This window comes from Artemia franciscana, chromosome 10 (genome assembly GCF_032884065.1).
Source record: "Artemia franciscana chromosome 10, ASM3288406v1, whole genome shotgun sequence".
Classification (NCBI taxonomy): domain Eukaryota; kingdom Metazoa; phylum Arthropoda; class Branchiopoda; order Anostraca; family Artemiidae; genus Artemia; species Artemia franciscana.
The window spans coordinates 22,347,936-22,373,885 of NC_088872.1; the positions used below are offsets into that span (position 1 = coordinate 22,347,936).

At 33.9% G+C, this 25,950-nt stretch overlaps 3 non-coding genes across 3 annotated transcripts; all 3 read left to right on the forward strand.

Annotated features, from left to right (window-relative positions):
• The first annotated feature begins 17,618 nt into the window (after window positions 1–17,618).
• On the forward strand, window positions 17,619–17,734 carry LOC136032522 (U5 spliceosomal RNA). The gene has a single exon (XR_010618735.1). It is a non-coding gene; the product is annotated as a U5 spliceosomal RNA (small nuclear RNA).
• A 3,743-nt stretch (window positions 17,735–21,477) lies between these two features.
• On the forward strand, window positions 21,478–21,669 carry LOC136032515 (U2 spliceosomal RNA). Its single transcript, XR_010618730.1, has one exon. It is a non-coding gene; the product is annotated as a U2 spliceosomal RNA (small nuclear RNA).
• A 733-nt stretch (window positions 21,670–22,402) lies between these two features.
• LOC136032514 (U1 spliceosomal RNA) lies at window positions 22,403–22,566 on the forward strand. Its single transcript, XR_010618729.1, has one exon. It is a non-coding gene; the product is annotated as a U1 spliceosomal RNA (small nuclear RNA).
• Window positions 22,567–25,950: the final 3,384 nt, after the last annotated feature.

Below are 25,950 nucleotides of genomic sequence, written 5' to 3' on the forward strand. Positions count from 1 at the left end.
TGCGTGTTTTTTTTTTTTTTTTTTTTTTTTTTTTTTTTTTTTTTTTTTTTTTTTTTTTTTTTTTTCAGGGGTCATTGTATCAACCAAGTGGTCCTAGAATGTCACAAGAGGACTCATTCTAACGGAAATGAAAAGTTCTAGTGCCGTTTTTAAGTGACCAAAAAATTGGAGGGCACCTAGGCCCCCTCCCACGCTCATTTTTTCCCCAAAGTCAACGGATCAAAATTTTGAGATAGCCATTTTGTTCCGCATAGTCGAAAACCATAATAACTATGTCTTTGGGGATGACTTACTTCCCCACAGTCCCTGGGGGAGGGGCTGCAATTTACAAAGTTTGACCAGTTTTTACATACAGCAATGGTTATTGAGAAGTGTACAAACGTTTTCAGGGGGATTTTTTTGGTTTGGGAGTTGGGTTGAGTGGAGGGGGCTATGTCGGAGGATCTTTTCTTGGAGGAATATGTCATGAGGGAAGAGAAATTCAATGAAAAGAGCGTGGGATTTTCTAGCATTACTATAAAAGAAGTAATGAAAAAATAAACATGAAAAAGTTTTTCCAATTTAAACTAAGGAGTAGCATTAAAACTTAAAACGAACAGAGATTATTACGCATATGAGGGGTTCTAAAAATGCTTTATTATAAAGAGCGAGGTATTTAGGAAGAGATAAGTACCTCGTTCTTTATGCTAAAGTATTTTTAGTAATTTCAACTATTTTTTCTACGGCCTTTCTGATTCAGGGGTTATTCTTATAGAATTGGGACAAAACTTAAAATTCAGTGTAAAGAGCGAGATATAAACGAGGGACAAACCCTCTCATATACATAATAAAAATATAAGGGAATAATAGTTTGCTACGTAAGTTAATTCTTAAGTTACGTATATTTATTACTAATAAAAACGTTCGTTAAAAATTAAAAGTTCTAGTTGCCTTTTTAAGTAACCAAAAAATGGAGGGCAACTAGGCCTTCTTCCCCACCCCTTATTTCTCAAAATCGTCTGATCAAAACTAAGAGAAAACCATTTAGCCAAAATAAGAATTAATATTCAAATTTTATTTTAATAATTTATGTGCGGAGAGCCAAAATCAAACATGCATTAATTCAAAAACATTCAGAAATTAAATAAAAAAACTAGTTTTTTTTAACTGAAAGTAAGGAGCAACATTACAACTGAAAACGAACAGAAATTACTCAGTATGTGAAATGAGTCTCCTCCGCAATCCCTCACTCTTTACGCTAAAGTTTGACTCTTTGCCACAATTCTACGTTTTAAAACAATTAAAACTTTAACGTAAAAAGCGAGGCGTTGAGGAGGGGACAGCCCATTTCACATACGGAGTAATTTCTGTTCGTTTTAAGTTTTAATGTTGCTCCTTACTTTCAGTTAAAAAAATTAAAATTGATATTAATCAGTTAAAATTGATATTATAAAAATAAACGGAACTCTCAATAACAAGGAAGAGCCTTTTCCAGAAAGTCGACAAGTCACACGAGTAACAAAGAAGAATGGCGCTTTTGAAATTTTTCCTAGGGACTAAAAAAAATCGATTTGAAATGATAAATTCTGTTCTCCCTTTTGAATTTCGACTCGTGACATTTATAAAGAAAATATGAAAACACTTAAGGGCCGAAAATAATTTGAGGGCAACTAGGTACCCCTTCTGTGCCATTCCCCCCACCCGCTTGATATTGGACCGAAGTAGTTATTTTTTTTTAAAGTTTCGGAAAGGCATAAAACGTCAGTAAGCTTTCGTCACGCGTACCTGAGTTCGTCTTATTATAAGTGGTTGCACATTCAATGCTATTCAAAAAGATTAAAAATTGGACATTAATAAAAGAAAAACTTTGGAATTTAGGATAAATTAGACATAAATGCTCAAATTACTACATTTTAGAAACTACAAGCTGGTACTGGCAAGATTCGATGCTTTTTTCCTTGATATGAACATAAAAACAACAGATATATGTTTTCAATTTCTCAAAGCTAAACTTAACAACCCCTTTGTTATTTGAGAATTGAGAAGCTATTTGTAGATTGGTTAACCTGTGTTGAAGGACAGGATATTTTTTGTTCAGTTCTCATATTTTAGGACTTTTTCATGTTTATCAATGACAGAAATGCCAATCTAGGGTAAAGCATCCTGTTTCAGAAACAACCTCATTCCAGGCCCAAATGTATGGGCCTGGAATGTATTTAATTTTACTGTGGTATTATTAAATGACCTGATCGCGTTGAGGACAACAGTTGAAACGATATCTAGATAAAAACTGAAAGGGGACCTGTGGATATACAAATAGATTTACCAAATGTAAAACACCTGAAACACAAAAGTAATTTCGAATTTTTATTGTTATTTCGTTCTTCTAAATAAATTTCACTGCCATATCTTACAACGAAAATTCAGTTACTTCACTGTTCGTTCACGAAGGACTTACTCTTGGGGGATTTCAATGCATGGGACCGTGTCATACTAGAACAAAGAACAAAAAGAACACCTCGGACCAATATTCATTTTTCTTCAAAGTACTTACAAAACTTCTAAATTGTCGGTGTTTGTTAAGTAGGAATAGTCATTATTTAACGATCATCAGTAAATTCAATTGTAGTTTGACTTGTTCTTTTCTGGCCCATCACCTACATCGTTGTCGTAAGTTTCTTTACCTTCCAATTTTGGTGAACTTCATCATTGTCAGCTGTAATTGGGGCATAGAGACTATCCGCTGAAAGCTGTTTTGACTCGTGCATAACTGTGTTATTGATAGGTGCTAAGAAACTTCATCGTTTGACTTTGGAAGTCGAGGATTGTTGCTGTTTCCATCGTCAAAGATTCCAGGATTCAGTTCCAACATCAGTTCCAGGTTCCAGTTCCAGGTTCCCGCTACAGATTCCAGTTTTAGATAAAAAAAAAGTGAAGAACGTCGAAGGACAATTTACGATTGTAAAGCATGCATTTTAAGTTCGGACGCGAGTAGGAAATCTGTCAGTAGTGTTTAGTGACGATTTTGCCTTGTTTTCACATTTTTGACTCAGTTAATTTCTTTTAATTATTTTTTCTTTTAAATGAGCGTAATTCCAATTCAAGATTCTTCTTATCCTGAGTTTGATAAAGATATTGCTTCATCCTTTTTGAACAAAATAAATAAGTAAAGGTTTAAAGGCCCCTTTGAATTTCGATTCTTCAAGTCGGGACAATAATCCTACTTCAGCCGTAAAATTTTTGACTTCTGTGGGTAATTTAATGACGAAAGAAAATGCCACTATCAGAGGTAGTGCTAATATGAGAGATTTTTCGGGGGATAATATAACTGATACACCTAATGAGGGTAAGAGCAACAAGTATAATATAATAATAATAATAATAATAATTTATTTGTGACCCTCTTGAAACAGCGGAGTATAAAACAAACACACAGAAAAAAAACTTCTGATAACACATTAAATTACTGTAGAAAACATTTTAGAAGATCATGAAAAGGGTTAATAGTAAAATGTATCGAGTCGGATAGTTTCTGGTGTAGCACTTTAAGTTTATTTAATAAATCTGGAGCCCCGAAATTTGTTACCATATCACTGTTCATGTACCAGGGAGGGAGATACAACAAAAAACGGAGGGAACGAAAATAAGATGACTTGAGAGCCTTTTAATCTTTTCTTTTTAAAACAGGATACAATCCAGAAAGATATATAACCGAGTGATCACAAAAGCAAAAGTAAATTTTTGAAAGGGCTTTGCGGTTGTATTTCCCCCTGTTCGCAACATTTTTAGAATAATCCACTTGAAGTTTAACCTTAGCATCAGAAAAAAATTTATTACGAAAAGAGACTAAATTGCTAGTAATTTTAATGCCCAACCACCTTAAAGAAGTCACGCACGGAATGTTAAATAGCATAATTACTCTTTGATATGAATCAAAGAGTAATTGGGTTGGTAATGGATCCCTTGGGTTATATTCCAGCTCTTGATAATGCAAAATTTATAAAAAAAAAACCTTTTTTAGCCAATTGAGAAAGGTTAAAACGCCATTGTAATCCCACTTCAGTCGTAAAATTTTTGACTACAGTGGGTAATTTAATGACCAAAGAAAGAGACACTATAAGAAGGAGTTTAAATATGGGAGATATTTCTGGGAATAATATAACCGATACACCTATTGAGGATTAGAGCCACAAGGATAATATAAATCAAAGAGTAATTGGGTTAGTAATGGATCCCTTGGGATATATTCCAGTTCTTGATAATGCAAAATTTATAAAACCTATTTTTAGCCAATTGAGAAGGGTTAAAACGTTGCTTGGCTGGTCAGACTCGTAGCTAATATATGCAGTACCGCTTAGACTAACAGGGCCACAATTTTTTGTTTTGAGGATAGAGATTCATCAAATATCAGAAATTTAGAGGAACTTGAAAAAGAACAGACGCAGGCGCACCTACCAGGAAAGAAACCTGGAACCTACAAAATAAACCAGAAACTTACATGTAAAGAATTTTAGAAATTTAACTAAATTGAGGCAATCATCCAATGAAACAGTATATCAGTTTTATAAGAGGATGGACATTGCCACAAAATTGTGTCGATCATGATATGGCGGTTTACTAGTATGTTTTTCCGATAGTATATGCCTGGATTGCTTTATTGAAAGCTGGAGGCGAAAGCTCGAGATATTTATTAGAACACCAGAATGATTATAATTCCCTTTCTGAAGCGTATAAAGTAGCACAGCGTTTTGAAGCTATTGAAAACATATTAGTTAAAACATATCTAATATATATATATATATATATATATATATATATATATATATATATATATATATATATATATATATATATATATATATATATATATATATATATATATCATGAAAAGAGAAATCACCAATGCAACAGCACAAACACATAAAAAAAAGAGACAGAAGGAGAAAAGGAAGACTGTTTTCCTAAATTAGTGATTACTATAGACCAGCACTTGAATGAGGCCTTAACCCTACTCATCCATACAATCACATAGGTCAAACAGCATAGCCATACACAATTAACCATAAAGAATAATCCATGGACAGGCAGTCATGTCGTCAATAAGCATAAGTCGTCATTTACCAAACAATAGAAAAAATAATAAAGACAATTAATTCAGAGGCAACAACCCAACACAAGGGCTCATCAGGAGAATACACTTGCCTATAGGGTTTCGCCACTTTAAATTCTCTACCCAGCCAAGTGTTGTGGCTACCACAGAATATCCATGGCATCCCCGTGTCAGGTATCACCCCCAAAATACATGCCTATGAAAAAAAACAGCAAATGTAAAACAACCAAGTAACACCAAAACAAGCTTATCCTGTTAATATATCCCTCTTTTTAGCAACAATGGGTAAACTAAATATGATAAATTTTACCAAATCATAAATATTAACACATTACAAAAAAAAAAATTGAATGAACTAAACAATTATAGAATTCATCTTTACCATGTCACTATTTAAAAAAAAAATCCGCTCTATTAGAAACACAATTCAAAATAAATGGCGCTGCATCATCATTTGTCGAACCTCCGAAATTAGTTAAAAATTTCTTTAAGTATTTCCGGATAATTCTTTTGATGTTTATTTAAAAGTTCATTATAATGAAAATTAAATGTTTTAAATTGCCAAGTTAATTTATTTGCAGAAAAACCTCTTGATATGAATTTTTGGCTTAAGATATTACATCTATTTTTAAAGTCAATATAATTACTACAAATCCTTGCATAACGAAGTAACTGTGAGAAAAACGCCGAATACGTGATATTTGAGTGTATATTACTTTAAGGGAATGGGAGACTAATCACTTCAAAATCAAAATCATCCATTTTATTATACATTTTAAAACTTAATTTATTATTATCACAAATATTAATATTTAAATCTAAGAAATGATCTTCATGGCCAGCGCCATGACTAGGTTCAAGTGTAAGCTCTCATGGATATATCTTTTTAGAAATATCAATGAAATCCTTACAATTTAAGACCAAAATATCATCTAAATATCTTTTATTATTTGACAAAACATGTTTTAAATTATTTGGATTATTCTTATCCATCATATATTTATATTCTAGTTGACGTAAAAACAAGTCAGCTATAAATGGGCTGGCATTCCCCCCCATGGGAATTCCCACGATTTCCTTGTACAAATCACCACCAAATCATATAAGTATTGCATAAAACAAATTCTAATAACTCAAAAATCATATCCAAGCTGTAATATCTCAAGTTAACTGTGGTATTAAAGCAATTTGTCCATATAGCTTTTTATGGCACTTGGTATTAACCAAGTGACATATAGCAGTCGCCAATTCTGTCGGTCTGTCTGTCGGTCTGTCTGTCGGTTTCGGTTTTGCTACTTTAGGCACTACCAGGTAAGCTAGGACGATGAAATTTGGCAAGCGTATCAGAGACCGGACCAAATTAAATTAAAAATAGTCGTTTTTTCCGATTTGACCATCTGGGGGGAGTGGGGGCCCGGTTAATTCGCAAAAAATAGAAAAAATGAAGTATTTTTAACTTATCAGCGGGTGACTGGATCTTAATAAAATTTGATGTTTGGAATGATATTGTGTATCAGAGCTCTTATTTAAAATCCCGACCGGATCTGATGACATTGGGGGGAGTTAGAGGGGGAAAACCATCGTCCCAGTTTTGCTACTTTAGGCACTTCCAGGTAGGCTAGGACGATGAAATTTGGCAAGCGTATCAGGGACCAGACCAGATTAAATTAGAAATAGTCGTTTTCCCGATTTGACCATCTGGGGGGGGAGTAGGGGCCGGTTAATTCGGAAAAAATAGAAAAAATGAAGTATTTTTAACTTATGAGCGGGTGATTGGATCTTAATGAAATTTGATGTTTGGAATGATATTGTGTCTCAGAGCTCTTATTTCAAATCCCGACTTGTCTGATGACATTGGGGGGAGTTGGAGGGGGGAAACCTAAAATCTTGGAAAACACTTAGAGTAGAGGGATCGGGATGAAACTTGATGGGAAAAATAAGCGCAAGTCCCAGATACATGATTGACATAATCGGAACTGATTTGCTCTCTTTGGGGTAGTTGGGGGGGGGAGTAATTCTTAAAAATTAGAAAAATGAGGTATTTTCAACTTACGAACGGGTGATCGGATCTCAATGAAATTTGATGTTTAGAAAGATATCGTGTCTTAGAGCTCTTATTTTAAATCCCGACCGGATCTGGTGCTGGGGGCGGGGAGTTGGGAGGGGGAAACCTAAAACTTGGAAAACACTTAGACTGGAGGGATCGGGATGAAACATGGTGGGAAAAATAAAGACAAGTCTTAGATAGATGAGTGACATAAACGGAACGGATCCGCTCTCTTTTGGGTAGTTGGGGGGGGGGGTATTTCTGAAAAAATAAAAAAAAGAGGTATTTTTAACTTACGAACGGGTGATCGGATCTCAATGAAATTTGATATTTAGAAGGATATCGTGGCTCAGAGCTCTTATGTTAAACCCGACCGGATCTGGTGACATGGGGGGGGGAGTTGGGAGGGAGAAACCTAAAAATTGGAAAACACTTAGAGTTGAGGGATCGGGATGAAAATTGATGGAAAAAAAAACACGAGTCCTAGATACATGATTGACATAACCACAACGGATCCGCTCTCTTTGGGGTAGTTGGGGGGGGGGTCAATTCTGAAAAATTAGAAAAAATGAGGTATTTTTAACTTACGAACGGGTGATTGGATTTCCGTGAAATTTGAATTTTAGAAGGATATCGTGTCTCAAAGCGCTTATTTTAAATCCTGACCGGATCTGGTGACATTGGGTGAAGTTTGGGGTGGGGAGACCTAAAATGATGGGAAACGCTTAGATTGGGGGGATTGGGATGAAACTTGGTTGGAAAAATAAGCAGAAGTCTTGCATACGTGATTTACATAATTAGAACGGATCCGCTCAATTGCAGGGGGGGGGGGTAATTCTGAAAAATAAGAAAAATGAAGTATTTTTAACTTACGAAGGAGTGATCGGATCTTCATGAAACTTCATATTTAGAAGGACCTCGTAACTCCGATATCTTATTTTAAATCTCAACCGGATCAAGCGTAATTGGGGGGGGGGGCAGTTAGGGCGACCGGAAATCTTAGAAAATACTTAAAGCGGTGAGATCAGGATGAAACTGGATGGGAAGAATAGAAACCTGTCTAAGATACGTGACTGACATAACTGGACCGGATCTGCTCTCTTTGGTGGAATTGGGGGGGGGGTTAATTTTGAAAATTGAGGTATTTGTAACTTACGAAAGGGTGGCCAGATCTTAATGAAATTTGATATTTAGAAGGATCTTGTGCTTTAAAGTTCTAATTTCAAATTCCGACCAGATCCTGTGACATTTGGGGGAGTTTGAGGGGGGAACCGGAATTCTTGGAAAACATGAAAATTGGAGTATTTATATCTTACGAATAGATGATCGGATCGTAATGAAATTTGATTTTTAGAAGGAATTCATGTCTCAGAGCTCTTATTTCAAATCCTGACCAGATCTTTTGACATTGTGGGGATTTGGAGGGGGAAGTCTTGGAAAAACACTTGGATTGTAGGAATCGGGATGAAGCTTGGTGGATAGAATAAACATATGTCCTTGATACGTGATTGACAGAATCGTACTGGATTCGCTCTCTTTGGGGGAGTTGGGGGGAGGGGTTCAGTGATTTGGCGAGTTCGGTGCTTCTGGACGTGCTAGGGCGATGAAAATTGGTAGGCGTGTCAGGGAGCTGCACAATTTGACTTGATAAAGTCGTTTTCCCAGATTCGACCCTATGGGGGGCAAAAGGGAGAGGAAAAACTAGAAAAAATTAGGTATTTATAACTTACGGGTGGGTGATAGGATCTTAATGAATTTTGATATTTAGAAGGACTTTGTGACTCAGAGCTCTTATTTTAAATCTTGACCGGTATTAAGCCTCTTATTTTCCTTTTTAAATCAATCTATTGATTCATAGAATTTTGTTAGAGCTCATACCATATGATCTCTTGGCTCTTAGCTCTTCTCGCCTCGTCACAAGTGCCATATGAGCTCTTAGCTCTTGTTTATTATAAGTGTTTATTTTTAAGAACCTTTTACTAGATAAGAGAAAAGATTTCTTGATAACAGTTTTTAAATTATCTAACACTACATTAAGTGATAAATTAGTATACATTGTCGCAAAATCGAAAGACTCAATTCTTTTAGCTGAAACCATTGTTAAAGAATCTATCACCTGCAGTGAATTATTAACACTCCAATATGGATTGAGATTCGAAAACTTTTTAATACCAGAACAATAGGTTTTAAGTTTATTTACAATTTCCTTTAAAATTAAAGAGAGGTCAGTAGCAGCAATGTGGGTTGGACATTTAGCTGTTCCAGCAATAAACCGTGGTTTAGGGGGATTCTTATGAAATTTTACAGTCCAATATAGGAAAGGGAACTTTTTATCATTGTCATTTATTTTAATATTAAAATTTTTAAAAAGTATTTCTTCAGTCTTTTCAATTAAATTCTCGTCTTCTAAATTGACCTTTTCGTAAACATTAGTTGTGCATAACTCCCTTTTTAAGATATCACAATACAGCTTCTGACAAATTATGGCAAAATTATTATTAGCTTTATCCACTGGCACAATTATAAATTCATTCTGTAGATTAGTAATTCCTTGTTTAATCTTCGCATCATAAAATAATGATTTAGTGTTACTATTTTTTAAGTTAGAATATATTTTATTTCTTATTCTACTAATAATTAAATTCTTCCAACTTTGAAAACTCTCTTTATTTCTATTCTCTTTCTTACTCCACTTATCAATAAATAAATCAAAATCGTTTTCCAAGCCATCAAGAACACTCGATGGTTTCAGATGATGAGAAAGACGGAAATTAGCCCCTTTATTCATTATAATTTGAAGATCATCTTGATTTATTATTGACAAGTCCCCTGTTATAACATGTTTGTAAGTAGGATTTACAAATGGGCCAAGTTGCTTACAATTACAAACCAATTTCCAATTTATATCACTATCTAATCTTTTAAGTATTAAATTATAATTAAAAATAATTTTCCCAATAGTTTTTGACAATTTATAAGTTAAAACTGGACTATCATTATAGTTCAAATTACTAGGAAGGGCCTGTTTCACATGCCGCTGATTTAAAATTTCTGGTAAATTAATATCTTCAATCTGCTTACAAGTAAAATTAATAGGTAAATATAATCTGTTATCCTTATTACCAATCTTATCAAACTTTTTCTTTTTTGAAATAAATTTCGTTTTAGTTAGAATGCAAACTGTATCACATATTACTTTAAAATTATATTCAAGAGCTGTATTATTCTTAACAATCCAGAAAAGTTTGATTAAATTCCTCTTGGATAAATTATTTAGACATTTTATTACAGAAATCATACCCCTAGATTCAAGTAGCTGGCATAGATCTATAAAAAGCATATGTAAATCTAATTCATTTTTTCTATCATTTTTCCTATGTCCTCTCGATCGTTTTTTACGTTTAGTAGGACAAGTAAAGGAAGGATGGTCCATAAAACCATCAATACATTTAACAACAACCTGAGATATGTCACCATATTTTGCTACACGATCATTTAGCCCAAAAGAATAAGCTGTACCAAGAGTATGGATCCAGAAATCCTCCTGTTTACGTAGTCTATTATTTTTCTCTTCTTTATTTAAATTTTCTAACTAAATTTTCTAAAATTGTGGCAGTTATATCTGATATGGAATATTTACCATTATTACAATGTTGAACTAAATAGTTATTAGTTTTTTCATTATTAACTATTGTCTTGTGTCCAAAAAATCTTTTATATATATTATTAGTTGTTTCCCCCACATATTGTAGGCAGCATTTATTACATTCTAATAGGTAAATTACATTGGTTGTTTTACAATTAACATTACCACGTAACTTGCATGCAAAATTTTTATTATACAATGTACTCTTAACAGAAGTCCGTGGGATAAAATGATCTTGGCAAAGAAAACAACGACTCTTACACTTACTAACTTTCAAAAAATCGTTCCGAGTTCCGTGGGTAATATTTGTGTTTTGTTGCATTAAAAGTTATTGAAAATAAATCCAAAATAAACCAACATCCAAATCAAAATCCAACAATCAAAGTCGAAAAAACATGCCAAGGTCAATAGGTCAATAAATACATAAAAAAAAACATGAAAGGACATGAAATTTGCATAAGTGCCATCTCACCAATAACTAACAATATCAGGTTAAAAACCTGGACCAGGGTAAAGGTCTGACGGGGAGAAAACTAAAAAATTTTCTCCACCAGCATTGGATCCAACCTGTAATAATATCATGAAAAGAGAAATCACCAATGCAACAGCACAAACACATAAAAAAAAAAAAAAAAAAAGAGACCGAAGGAGAAAATGAAGACTGTTTTCCTAAATTGATGATTACTATAGACCAGCACTTGAATGAGGCCTCAACCCTACTCATCCATACAATCACATAGGTCAAACAGCATAGCCATACACAATCAACCATAAAGAATAATCCATGGACAGGCAGTCATGTCATATATATATATATATATATATATATATATATATATATATATATATATATATATATATATATATATATATATATATATATATATATATATATATATATATATATATATATATTATTTAAGATCACACAAAATAATTGAGCCACAAAATGAAATTGTATCGGTATGTATTGAGCCACAAAATTGTATCGATCAGGATATGGCAGGTTAGTTTGACTCTTTGTCACAACTCTACTTTCTGAAACAATAAACAACTTTAGCCTAAAGAGTGAGGCGTTGAGTAGGGGACAATCCCTTTCATATACGGAACAATTTCTGTTTGTTTTAAGTTTTAATTTCACACTTTACTTGCAGTTAAAGAAACTTGTTTTTTATTTAATTTCTGAGCGTTTTTGAATTAATGCATGTTTTGATTTTGCCTCTCTCCGCATGAATAATCAAATCGAAGATTGTGAATTAATTTTTGTTTTGCTAAATAGCTTTGTCATAGTTTTGTTTGTGAAGGAGGAGGCCTAGTTGACCTCTGGTTTTAGGCTACTTAAAAATACAACTAAAATTTTTATTTTTTTGCAAACTTTTTTGTTAGTAATAAATATGCGTAACTTACGAATTAAATTACGTAATGAACTTCTATATTTGTGCATTTTATTACGTATTTGAGGGCGTTTGCCTCCTCGTCAATACCTCGCTCTTTACACTCAAGGAATTGTCCCAATTCTTTAAGAATGACCACTGAATCACAAAGACCGTAGAATAAATAGTTGAAATTGCTAAAAAATACTTTAGCGTAAAGAGCAAAGAATTGTTGAGGAGACAAACCCTCTAATGTAGGTAATATTTTTTTGTTCGTTTTGAGTTTTAATGCTGGTCATTACTTCAAGTTAAAAAAAGATTATTTTTATTTTCTCATTGTTATATTTAATCATGCCAGAATATCCTGCGTCCCCTTCATGGAAATTCTCTTCCCTCATAATATATTATCGCCATGGAAAGATCTTACTAAAAGCAAATACTTTTTCAGTTTATTTGTAAATAACCCCAGGAGCTCAGCCGCCCGAATGCTCCCTGGAACAAATTTCCACACATTAGGCTCCGAAAATCTTGTAGGGAAGCCGGCCTTGGTTCCTCTTCTTTGCGGGACAACAAAATCGCGAGCGTGGCACGTTTCATAATGATTCAAAGACCTTATGAGTTCCTGCTAAAAATAACTCCTATACTGCTTGATCTTTGAAATATTTTGCATTATCTAGATGAATGGATTACCTTGTTTAGCTACGTTTTGTATTTCATTGTTATGTATGGCTAACCTTGTTTAGCATAAATATGTTTCTTGGCTATTTATCGCTAAGTTTTTTTCTAAAAAAGGTTCTTTTTTTCATCTTCATTTGTCTCCTGCCAACATAAAGTTTTCTATTAATATTATGGGAAATTTCTATAATTTCGTATAATCGATGTTCTCTGTCTATTTTTGTGCTTTTCTGTTTATTTCAATGGCTATACCATTATCCTAAAAACATTACAAGAAAAGATAGTCTCAAGGTTTTGTGGCTATTCAATTATTTCATATTCGTTATTCATAAAGTAACCAGTATATTAAAAAACGTTAAATGTTTTAGAAAGGGTACGTATAAATGTTATGGCTTATGCTTTACCTTCCTTTTAAAAGTAACAAATTAATTTAACAGCTGGACTGAAACTTTACTAAGTCGTCCCCAAATATTCAGGCTCTTAGCGATTTTTTAAGAAATTTGATTTTTTGATTTTTTTAGAATTTCTTTAGAAAATGGATTCAATTCATAGGAATCTTTCTAACATTGTAAAAAAATTAAAAAATTAATGATTTTCATATTCTTAAAAAGTTTGCCAATTTGTATGCTGATTGAAGGGTTTCGTTTGTTTTGTATCTTTCTGTCCTGAAAAGTAGCCTGCTGACAAGGACTAGATTTTCTGAAAATCAGCAAAACGAAAGACTTGATGCTGATCAGTGCATAATAGGTTGGTAAGAGTGGCAGATTTGGTAAAAGACTCAAGAGAAAGTGACATTGAAAAATTTAAATAACTATGGGAAACCGAAAAACTTTTAAAGTCTTCGAACTCGAATGAATTAGACAGTTTGGGAGGTCAGAAGTAATCAGATGGTTTAGTATTAAAATTAAGCAGTATAACTATACCCTTATAGTGAATTCACTATACCCTTAGAGATGACATAACTCACATAGCTGCTAAGGCAAGGACTGTAAGCCATGCAATTTTTATCACTTTTACAAATAAGATTTGAAATAGGGTCCTGGGTATTCAGAAAGGGTAATGTAATTATGGACAAACTTTCAAGGTTTCTGAGGGAGGTGTCAAATTAAATCACAATAGATTTGGTGATGAAGAATGTAAGAATGACTTCAGGCAACAAGTTGAAACTTGTTCCGTACAGTCCCCATTTGCTGCGAGTTCGTGTCCCAAATACTTATATCTGAGGGGCTATCTTTATTGACTCACCTTTATAAGTGAATGACAAATCATGTTGTCCGTTGGGTTTCTCACTAGGAAAAATGACAATTTTAGTTAGTGAACAATCTTGTTGATTTATAACATTTGCGTGTCTCTTATGGGTGTTAATACATTTAGACACCTCCTTGGTCACATTATCCCCATATACTCGACTTAGATAACTTCGAAGACCACACTGCCATTCCATGACGAAAGTAAAAGAGTTCAAAATAGGGATGAAACCATTTTATTGACAGTGAATCAATATAAAATTATTTAACTGGATATTTCGAACATATATACAGTGTTCATCATCAGCAGTAAAACTAAAAGACATGAATAAAAATAAACAAAATTTATACCTAATAAACTAATTACATATAGTTTATTGCTCTTATTTTTTTTCAATGCAACAGCCGAGGCAAATCTCTTTGACCTTTTTGGTTCCGGTTCATTAGAATTATCTGACATATTACGTGGACAGAGGTCATAGCTCTTAGATGAGGTGGTATTTACTTTATTTGACTTCAGTAAATTATCATAAATTGAGTTCAATCCGAATTCGCCTGTATCTCTGTTTATGGACTTATTCTTGAATAGAATTTTTTTAATTTCGATTGTCTCCCTGAAAGTTTGCTTTAAACCTTGGTCCCTAGTAATCAAAGAAACATTTTCAAACAAAATAAAATGATTTGGAAAATTAAAGATATGCTCCTAGAGGGCTGACGTGAAATCTTCATGTTTGGTATTTTGCTTTAAAGACGATGAAATAGAATTATTATGTTGTAGCAATCTCGTTTTTGAATTCTGGTTAGTACGTCCCACATAAGAGCTTCCAAAAGTACATGGGGTCTTATAAACCCCACTTTGTTGCTCTACGGTAGTCCGATCCCTTTCCAGAATTTAAAAAGCTAGCCGAAGTATTAATACCTCTTAAAGCTACCTTTAAACCATTATTTTGTAAAATTCTTTTAAGTTTTTCACTCAAACCTGGAACATATGGTAGAGAACAAAAAATATCTTTCTTTTCTGTTGTTTCCAGAATATCGTAAGAACATTCTAGAAAGTTTTTCCTTCTTTTCGAAAAAATCTGGTCAATTAACCAACCCGGATAATGGTTCCTTATTAAAATCTGTTTTAACAACAATAATTCCTCCTCAATGAATTTTGGAGAACAAATTCTAAAAATGCGGTCAGTTAAAGATATGATTAAACCAATTTTTACTTGGCGAGCATGACCGAGGAAAAACGACAAAAATCTGTTATTGTTAGTAGGTTTTCTGTAAATCTTAAAATCCAGACTATTTTCATTTAAAAAAAAAGGAGATCCAGAAAAGGAAGTTTATTATCCTCTTCTAATTCTATTGTAAATTTTAAATCCCCTTCCCAAAAATTAAGATGTTCTAAAAAACATTTAATTCCTCCACCCCATAATTCCATACTGAAATTATGTCATCCATATATCTTCCCCAAAATTTGTGTTTTAAAAAATATGAATCTAACACAATTGTTTCAATATTTTCTACAAAACAATTTGCTAATAAAGGACTTGAAGGGGCCCCCATGGGTAAACCATTTACTTGTTCGAAAAAAAACCCCTCTGAATTGAAAAAAATAGGAGAACATGTTGCACAACATAACTAAATTCATAATTACACCGACTTCCAAAACTGTTTCGCCACCAATTAAGTCCAAATTTCTTAGTATCTTTCTCTCAAGAAGAATTTCTGCGGCTTTTACATCAATGCTCGTATACATTGACCCTATGTCGAAACTTTAAATTATAGAATTTGAAGAAATCTTAACTTCTTTTAGTTTTTTTACAAGTTCTGACGAATTCTTAATGTAAGAAATTTGTGTAGACATGAGTGGTTTACACAATGAAACTAGCCATTTATTCAGAGCACTTGTTGGTGACTTGTTACTCGCAACAATTGGTCGTAATGGCAGATTTGGCTTATTTATCTTTGGATGTCCATATAATTTAGGGCACAAAGAACCTCTTGGTAAGAATTCGTAGAAAAGTTGAGGTGTAATCTTCCCTTCTTCCTTCAAACTCTTTAACTCGTTCTTAAACTTCTTTGTGTATGAGTCCGTTGGGTCAAAAGAAAGTTGTTTGTATGTTTTTTCATCTTTCAGTAAAGCGTTTAATTTTGAATCGTAGTCCTTGGTGTCCATTACCACTAAATTGTTACCTTTGTCTGCTTTTGTAATAATAATAGATTCATCCCTTCTTAAATTATTAAGAATCTTCATGTCTTTGAAAGAATTGTTGGGAATTACTGGTTTTAAAGCAAACTCTGACAGGGCTTTAATTGTAGAAGCTCTTACTAGGCTAACATCTTTGATTAGGATGGGGTTTCTATGTAAAGATGTTTCTATTGAAGGGATAATTTCTTCTACTGGGACTTTATTAGTTTTAAAACAAAATTTTGGACCTTTTTCTAATCCGGACTTTTCTTGTAACGTTAAGGTCCTTGATAAAAAATTAATTACACCTGGTCCAAGAGTTGACGAAGGTATTACGGCTTTATTTTCAGATAATTTTGAAAACTTTTTAAGTAATCTTTCTCTGGAAAGGTGAAAGTCATGATTTAAATGATTTCTTGCTATTTGTTGAATAAAACAAAAATCACTTGCACTCACCTTTTTTAAAATAATATTTAAAGGCTGACCTTTTTTGGCTGACCCCTGTGATTACCCCAAATGGGGGTAACTCAACAGCTTAATTTTTGGATTGGGGGACTGCGTTCGTGCGGACCTCTGTCCACACATTGAATAGGTTTCTTCCTTTGAGCCCGCACTATGTTGTAATTTTGTGAATTGAAAGGAAAAAGTATGCAAATTGATAATGTTTAAACCAAGTAAATTAGAACATCTCTTAAATAAACACATTTTGTTTTTCTTAGTATTGTATTAAATCAAATGATGGGTATCAATGACCAGTCGCCATAATTAAATTAAATTGCCTAAACTGATTGAATTCCTGATGCATTTTGTTTTTGAAAATACTCCGTAATTATCAAATACTGATTTTTAAATTGAACTAGGAATCGAATCAAATTGCTGAAATCTAAATTAAGTCACAGAGGCTAGTCTTAAAAAGTGAAATGCCCTTGGTCACCATACATTTCATCAAGTCAATTGCATTGGCAACATATCAGACTAAGAATTCCTTCACTACCGTCTATTGTATTGGCAACATATCAGACTAAGAATTCCTTCACTACCGCTAAGCTTCTTGGAATATTTTAATAGGGGGGCCTTTGGCTACAGCAATTGATCGACCATTCAGCTACATTACAATTATTTTTGGGCCTGATTACTGTATATGTATGGTAATTTCTGCGGATGTAGTTTTAGTAGTATGTCATTAAAGTTGCCCATGAATTGCTGTTCATTGAATATGTTTTCGCATCATATGATTTTTTGGCTTGTATTTACTTGATTGAACATTGAATTTCTTATTGCTTTCGAACCTTGTTAAAAAAAAGCACGAGGATTTACTAGGATTTATTTGTATATACCCAATTGAACCTTAGCAATTTTCATAGCTCTGGCCTCTCCTCATAACGAGTTAATCTTTCGCCTTTTACTAAAGATTACCGTGGGGAGGGGCACTTGATGAGTCTTAACTAATTTTTGAATGCCGAAAGGCAGACTAGTCTACACAATTGTTGTATGTTTTAATATTTCAAGATTACTTATCTAGATATTAATATTATTTAGATACTATCTTACTTATCAAGATGTTATGGTTGTCAGACAAGTAACCCTGGAAAATGCAAGATAATTGAAGTCATTTATGAACAAAAATCCAATCTTTTCAAAAGTATAAAACAAATTGTGAACTTATGGGTAAATAGTAAAAAGGGACAGTAATTGTGAAATATGGCACAACTTCCAGGGGTGTCTAAATAAGCTATGTTTATAGGGAAGTAGACATGATTGGTGTTGTTAGTCGCCTAGTTGCCTACAGCCCTTCAGTTGACAAGTGGCTTGCTAGATGTTTGTTGTTATCTTTGCAGATGACAGCCAGGGAAGCTACTTTTCAGTGGTTAAGGGATGCTCGAAGGCACTCCTGGTCTGGTACATTAGTGTTCCAAGTCCTAGGCGCCCTTGAGTCCAGAATCTCTTAGGGTCCTCATTCCTGCCTCGTCTAGGAGCCGTATTTCCATTCCAGTTTAGGGGATTCCTCTAAAATGAGGAGTTTTGAGATCTTACAGTTGGGCAAATCCTTTCATTTGGGGATTCCATTGGTTTCTAGACACAATACTCAGTCTGGCGGGAGAACACGATTCAAGAGACAGTTCTCTGTGTGAAGGGAAAAGAGAATCAACAGGCGATTCTCCATGTGAAGGGAGGCCAAGAAACGGGTCTGTGAGGAAGGAGAAGCCTGGAGCCTAAATACAAATATAACACAAAATCCCTGTGATTTACCACCTCAAAGTTTTATCTTCGCTGATACATTCGGGGAGTCTGCAGTATGGCATTCTAACAGCTAAATTAATGATTCCTCGGTCTGAAATACATTCTACAACATATTTTGGCACAAGGAATTGGTGTGGTCAGGACTGGCCCTTTTTTCTTTTGAAGGCCTTCCTCCTGAACCGTCCTGAATTTTACACAAGTCTATTTTGCCTCCAGAGGGAGAAGACTTTGTGATGGGCCAATGGGCCTGTACGAAATTGGAACGGTAACGATTCTTGTATTTATTTCTTAACCCCTTAGATGGTGTAAAAGCGATTCAAGTCCCAACTACATTTAGTCCTCTTTTGTTTCGTCTTAAAAAGTAACTATTTCTGGATTTGTTATCCTTAGAGCATAGCCACGTAATTTATTTAGGCTAAAAAGTAAAAGGCTAAGCATTGCTCAAGAAATCTGAACAAAACTAACTCAAATCCATACACACTATTACTGCATAAGTTAATTCATCTTCTGCCCTTGAAAAATCAAAAGATACCACCATCTTGGAATGCAACTTTCCTGGTACTACTTTATTTCTACTAAGTCCTTCTAGCTCGACTCCATCTTATAGGACTTTTTTTTCATTTCTTTTGCTTTTCTACAGCGGCGTAATTTCGTCAAAATCCAAACTTGAAGGGGATGGAGGAGCAAAGATGGAACCCTTTATCCAAAATAAAGTGAAAATAGCAGTAAAAACTATAAAGAAGCCATTTGGTACCACAGAGGCACTATTTAGTACTCTAAAGAACTATAAATTTACATAAATGTTGTATTTTAATGTAAATTTAAACTACTTTGTTTCTACTAAGTCCTTCTAGCTCGACTCCATCTTATAGGACTTTTTTTTCATTTCTTTTGCTTTTCTACAGCGGTGTATTTTCGTCAAAATCCAAACTTGAAGGGGATGGAGGAGCAAAGATGGAACCCTTTATCCAAAATAAAGTGAAAATAGCAGTAAAAACTATAGAGAAGCCATTTGGTACCACAGAGGCACTATTTAGTATTCTAAAAGAACTATAAATTAACTTAAAAAAAAAGAAAAAAAAAAGGTGTTTCTGTAGATCCTTAAATTTATAGGTTTATATTAGTTTAGAATAAATAATGGAAGAAACTAAATTTCAGAAGGGGGAGGGGAATGAGGTTTGGGGGAGGGGAAAACAAGGTTTGGGAGGGGCAGTTGAACCTTCCAGCTCCATAACAAATTACGCCCCTACTTTTCTATGGTTTCGCACTATTACTGCATAAAGTAATTCATCTTCTGCCCTTGAAAAATCAAAAGATGCCCCCATCTTGGAATGCAACTTTCCTCGTACTACTTTGTTTCTACTAAGTCCTTCTAGCTCGACTCCATCTTATAGGACTTTTTTTTCATTTCTTTTGCTTTTCTACAGCGGCATAATTTCGTCAAAATCCAAACTTGATGGGGATGGTGGAGCAATGATGGAACCCTTTATCCAAAATAAAGTGAAAATAGCAGTAAAAACTATAAAGACGCCATTTGGTACCACAGAGGCATTATTTAGTACTCTAAAAGAACTATAAATTTACTTAAAAAAAAAAAATAAATAAATAAATCTGTTTCGGTAGATCCTTAAATTCATAAGTTTATATTAGTTTAGACTAAATTTTGGAAGAAACTAAATTTCAGAAGGGGGAGGGGAATGAGGTTTGGGGTAGGGGAAAAACAAGGTTTGGGAGGGGTGGTTGCACCTTCCAGCTCCATAACAAATTACGCCCCTACTTTTCTATGGTTTCGAACCTTAGAGTTGTTTAATAAGCTTTGATCAAATGTTCCTATAAAACTGGAATTTTACTTGAAGGCCATTTATTCTTCAAGACAGTCTTCTGGGCTACATAGTTATTAAGAAGATGGAATTATAGAATTATGCAAGTTAATGACAAATGAAAAGGACAAATACTTATACAATAAAGTAAGCAATCAAATATCTGCTAAAGTCTCACTGTTCCGTGTCTGTGTATCTTTCTTAGGTGATTAAAAATTCAGCTTTTGTTTCCGTATTGGAAGCAAATTTAATAATGTCTTAATAAAACTTGCATTGTTACCATGTAGCATATATGGAAAACCAGTGGCTTTAATTCAGGGAAGGAAATTTTCTCTACAAGATGTCTTTCCTGCATTCCTCCTCTTAAATTCAAAAAAATCTCTTCGTGGTATTATCATTGAAAAAGGGCTTGTTTTTTTTTTCTTTGTATTTTTGTTAAAGAAATTGAAAAGACAAAGAGATTCCCCTGCCTAGAATCTGGAGAATACTCTTTCGCCCCCTCTCCCCTTTCCCTTGGGCTGTGTTTATAAATCTATTTTGAGGGAGCAATACAAAAAATAAAAAAAATAAATAAAATAAACCCATCAGAAACTTGTTTAAATGCATTGCGCTACGTTTTAACGAGTCGGACAAAAATATCGGGGATTAACTCATTGGCTACCCCAGTTTCCATGAATTGGCGCTTTTGATCAATACCAGTGGTGTCGACTGGTGGATTGACAATTTTTATTGCAAATGAGGGTGTTTTTTGGGGTATTCTTGTAAAAGAAAGTAAAAAAACAAGAGAATTGTTCTCTCTGGATTTCGAAAAAAACTTTTCTCAGTCCCCCACCCCCTTAATTGCCGTGAATTAATGTTATTCATCAATGCTGGTTCCGGTCATTGTCAGCTAAAGGGCCAAGAGAATATATCTCTGATTTAAGGTGTTATCTTTTTTGATTTTGGCTTTTTGAGTGACAATTTTGTCCAATTTTCCGTTTACCATTAATATTTTGAGATAAACTTTGATATAATGGGAAACGTTTCGTACTGTTTACAAAAATCTAAAGACAAAGGGATAAGTTAATTGAATGTTATTTGGGAATTGCAACCGAAATAAATTTTGTGACAAACTCTGTTGCTCGTATTCTTATAATCGCTTTGACAATCCTTGTTGAGTTATCGCTTCTCGGCCTTTTGGCTAAGATCAACGTGTAGTATCTGTTTTTATCAGCTTAATATCTGATACGGCCCCTGCATGGGGCCCAGAATATTAAACTGATTTTTGGAAAACGGAGGGATTTCGCGGCTTGTTCCGCTCCCTTCACGCGTTGGCCCGGTATTGCAGTACCTCTGGGATCGGCGCATCCCTTTCGAGGGGAAACCAAAGTCCATGAACCCTAATCAATAATGTGTATAATACGTTATTCAAAGTGGAGAGAGACCCTGCCGTTTGTTACTTAGTCCTTGAATATATTGGAAATCCTTTTTTTTTCCATATGAAAAAAAGAAGAAACACTGTATAAAATTTACAAAAATTAATAGTGAAAATGCCAATGGGTGGACACCATAATTAATTTAAAGTGCCCAAGCTGGATCCAAGCCCCCATGCATCTTTATCAAAAATAGTTCGTAATTAGAAACTGCTGAAATTTAAATTGAACCAATATTCGATAAAATGGCTAAAGCGACCATTTTTGGCGTCAGGCGGTTTGGTTCTGCGGTGAGTTGTTGATAGTAGTAATTACTAAAGCCCCCCCCCTATGATTGTTAGAGAGAAAATAATTGGCAAAGTCAGTAGAACGGTCACTGGGTTCTCAGAAATTAAAGTTTCGACTTTTCAGTCAAATTGGTAAGAGAGTGAGAAACCCCTGATTTTCTTTTCTCAAAAAGGTAAACTTGCATTCAAACGATCTAGAGGCGTGCCTATGAAAATGAAATGGGGTATTCCTATTTTCAAAAATAATTCAGAAACTTGATTCACTGCTGTGAAAAAAGTATTGTAAAGCTGCATCTGTTTAATAGATTAGAGTTTCTGAGTGGCATTCAAAGCAACTGGATTTATGTCAAAAGACATTAGTAAAATGTTAAAATGTTAAAGAATTCATATTTACCTAGCTAAAAAGCTGCCTTTATCATGAAGGAGGCACTCCCAGGGTGAGGTATTTCTATTGCTCTTCGGATTGGCTGACCCCTGTGATAACCCTAAATTGGGGTAACTCAACAGCGAATATTTTGGTAGTTGGGGACTGCGTTTGGGCGGACCTCTGTCCACACATTGAATAGGTTAATTCCTTTGTGCCAGCACTAGGTTGCAATTTTTTGAATTGAAAGGAAAATGTATTCAAATTGATAATGTTCAAACCAAGTAAATTAGAACATCTCTTAAATAAACACATTTTGTTTTTCTTTGTATTGGATTAAATCAAATGATGAGGTATCAATCACCAGTCGCCGTAATTAAATTAAATTGCTTAAACTGATTGAATTCCTGATGCATTTTGTTTTTGAAAACACTCCGTAATTATCAAATACTGATTTTTAAATTGAACTAGGAATCGAATCAAATTAATGAAATTTAAATTAAGTCACAAAGGCTAGTCTTAAAAAGTGAAATGCCCTTGGTCACCACACATTTCATCATGTCAATTGCATTGGCAACATATCAGACTAAGAATTCCTTCACTACCGCTAAGCTTCTTGGAATATTTTAATAGGGGGGCCTTTGGCTACAGCAATTGATCGACCATTCAGCTACATTACAATTATTTTTGGGCCTGATTACTAAATATTTATGCTATTTTCTGCGGATGTATTTTTAGTAGTATGTAAACAAATACAACGTAGAAACAATAGGGAAAGTTTTTTCAAGACAATGGAAATTATTTATGTAGATATTTCGGCCCTATGTCCAAGGGCCGTCTTCAGCACAATACAATACTATATATATATATAAAAGAACTTACATCAAATTGTGAGAATTAAAACTGAATATAAAAACACTTATTAAAACAATTTTTTTTAAAAAATATAGCCCTAGCATCCTTACTTCAGCGAAGTTCAACCAGGACTGGCGAAAAGAATGAAATGAAGAAATATAAACTCATTCAAACTAAAGAGAATAAAATGATTAGATGCAATTTCTTAAAGCTAATCTTGCTTGTTTAGCAGCCTGTCTCAAAGGCCTTTTCGTAGTTGGTTCAGTACTATTATAAATTGGTTTAGTAAAATATTTTGTTAGATCATTTTTAATTAAATTTGAGTATAAAGAATTTAGTGAGTATTCCCCCAAGTCCCTGTTCAAAGAAATATTTTTATTGATTTTGAGATTAATTTCAATTGATTCTCGAACCACCTGTTTTATTCCCAAATCATTACTAATGAGTGAAGAGTTTTCAAAAAGTATCATGTGGGACGGATTATTAAAAATATGCCAACCTAGAGCAGAATCAAAGGAATTGTTGGAACCATTTGAAATTAAGGCCTTGTCTATGTCATTTTTATGCTGATGTAACCTTTTGTCTAGATTCTGATGGGTCCTGCCGACATAGTATTTTCCGCAATCACAGGGTATTTGATAGACCCCTCTTTGGCGAGTAACTGGGGTCTTATCTTTACCCGAATTTAAGAAATTGATGATTTTAAAATTATTAGTAAAAACTACGTACAGATTATTTTTTGTGCAAATATTTTTTAATTTTGTTGTAATCTTTGGGATATACGGAAGATAGACAATATTTGAGGGCTTATCAATAGCCTCACATTGTGAAGTATCTTCTTCGATATTACAAGAATGTCTTTTTATTCTACGGCTAATTATTTTATTTACAAAAGGAATGGGGTATCCATTACCAAAAAGAATATCTCTGATAAAATTTATTTCTGCATTTATATATGAATGGGAGCAAATATTTAGGGCACGATCAATGAGGGAAATTACAACTGCTCTTTTAACTTGTGGGGGGTGATTTGAATTAAAGTGAAGATATCTATTGTTTTGTGTTGGCTTTCGATATATAATAAAATCCAGTTCATCAGCTTTACGAATAATTAATACATCTAAAAACGGTAGTTTATTTTCAATTTCAACTTCAAGGGTGAACTGCAAATTTCGGTCATAAGTGTTAAGATGATCTAAGAAGCCCCGAAGTTCAGCTTCCCCATAATTCCAAAGTGAAATTACGTCATCCATATAACGACCCCAATAGACATGTTTTAGAAAATAAGAATTCAATGCCCAATTCTCAAGATTCTCGACGTAAATATTTGCTAGTAGCCCGGATAAAGGTGCCCCCATGGGTAATCCATTTTTTTGCTGATAAAAAGAATCGCGAAATTGAAAATACATAGAAAACTTATTACAAATTTTAACAAGAGTCATTAAAACTTCACAATCAATTCCTGTCGCTGAAGTCTCGATCAAGTGGTAATTTTCTTCTATTTTGTTTTTTAATAATTCCTCTGAAATAGTTACATCTATATTTGTGTACATGGAAACAATGTCGAAACTACTAACTATTGTGTTTTCTGAAATACTTGTGTTGCTAAGTTTTTTAATCAAATCTGCCGAGTTATGAATATAGGAATTTTGAGAATACAATAAAGGTTTGAAAGCTGCACAAAGCCATTTTCCAATATTGGCAGCGGGAGCTTTAGTACAAGCCACAATAGGTCTTAAGGGAATACCCTGTTTATGTATTTTTGGTAAACCGTAGAGTTTAGGACAGAAACTACCACGGGGAAAAAATTTATTGTATAGTTGTGGGGTGATTTTACCATTTTGTTTTAGCTGCTTTAATTCATTTATAATATTATTAGTGAACTGATCAGTAGGATCATGAGTTATTGTTTGATATGTAATTGTGTCATTTAAATGCGAAAAAATTTTGTTGTCATAGTCTGTTGTATTCATGACAACAAGTGAATTGCTTTTGTCTGCTTTAGTTATTATAATAGAAGGATCTTTTCGGAGATTAGATAGTATTTTTATGTCATGCAGATTTTCCGGTGTGGAATTAGTAGGAGGCTTAAACTTTTTTTGGCTATTATAGAGGATATTTATTAGACCAGATCTAACTTCATCCGGGTTAGAGACAGAAGGATAGTGTTTATGCAAAGCGGACTCTAGAGAGGATCTCTACATTTCCCAATAACCATTAATATATGCAAACACTGGTCAAAATTTGCAAATTGCAGCCCCTCCCACGGGGACTGTGGGGGAGTAAGTCGTCCCCAAAGGCATAGTTATAAGGATTTGAAACTATGTTGAATAAAATGGCTATATCAGAATTTTGATCCGACTACTCTGGGGAAAAGATGAGCGTGGGAAGGGGCCTAGGTGCCCTCCGATTTTCTTGGTCACTTAAAAAGGGCACTAGAACTTTTCATTTCCGTTCGAATGAGCCCTCTCTCAAAATTCTAGGACCACTGGATCGATACGATCACCCCTGGAAAAAAAAAAAAACACGCATCGCAGTTTGATTCTTTCTCTCAACTCTACTTTTTAAAACAGTAAAAACTTTAGCGTAAAGAACAGGGCGTTGAAGAAGGAGCAGCCCCTTTCATATACGGGGTAAATTCTGTTCGTTTTAAGTTTTAATGTCGCTCCTTGCTTTCAGTTAGAAGAAACCTGTTTTTTATTTAATTTCTGAATG